Here is a 984-nt window from a genome sequence, read left to right on the forward strand (position 1 = left end):
AAATCCTGTCTGCTTCTTATGTGTAATAGTGGATTAGTTTTTTTTTTCTTTTTATTGATGTTGAGATAATGGTGGCTTTGGTTATAGTAGATGTGTTCTCTCCCCTTTTTCTGGACTAGTGCCAGATTGGCCCTAACATTTGCTGCTTTACTGCTTCACTGGAAGATTTGCTGGAACATTTATTCTCTCTGTGCTCCAAATATGCCTCCAGGATTCAGAATCCTGACACAGAAGGCATGGGTACTGAGCACATTCAAGAAAAGTTTGAAAATGAATTATCTGTCTAAATATCAGACAGCAATTTTTTAAGATTCTGTGAAATCAATTATTTGAATCATAATGGGCTTGGTTCAGTGTTCTCCATTCCAAGACAAATAATTATGAAAACATGTGTTTAGAGTTTTTGAAAAGTCAGATTCTTTGACCACAACTCTATTCTAGCTAGATGTTATGGATTCCAATGCATTCTTTGAACATGTGATCCTTTGTCAAATGGTGTCCCTTGCTCACACAATTTTGCAAGTTTTGTGGTATTAAAAGTCTGCTGAGATGTCTGCATTTCAGTGGTGTTGAAACCCCCTTGACAACAGTAGCATTTTTGGATGGAAAAAAATGCTAGGCTTAGCTTGGCATCCTCTGATAAACTAGAAAAGAAAACTATAACTCCTGGTTTCTTTTTATGCTGTTCCTTCCTTGCACACAGAAGGACCCCTTATTCTTTCAAGTCAGCCTTTTAAATAATCAAATAATCTTGGGTTATAATGTCTGAAAAACCTCTTCATAAGAGTTAGACATCTGGTAAACTAACACAAGTTTGTTCGACTGCATCATAGAAAAGATTCTCCTTATGCTTGTGAGGGCTAGTATTAGTGGGGTCCTGGGATACGATTTCTATAACGAGCATTCCTGAAAATTCCTGAAAATGTCAATACCAATGTATAATGCCAGTAAAAAAAAATTATATATATATATATATAATATGTT

This window comes from Pterocles gutturalis, unplaced genomic scaffold (genome assembly GCF_000699245.1).
Source record: "Pterocles gutturalis isolate BGI_N339 unplaced genomic scaffold, ASM69924v1 scaffold10050, whole genome shotgun sequence".
Classification (NCBI taxonomy): Eukaryota; Metazoa; Chordata; class Aves; order Pterocliformes; family Pteroclidae; genus Pterocles; species Pterocles gutturalis.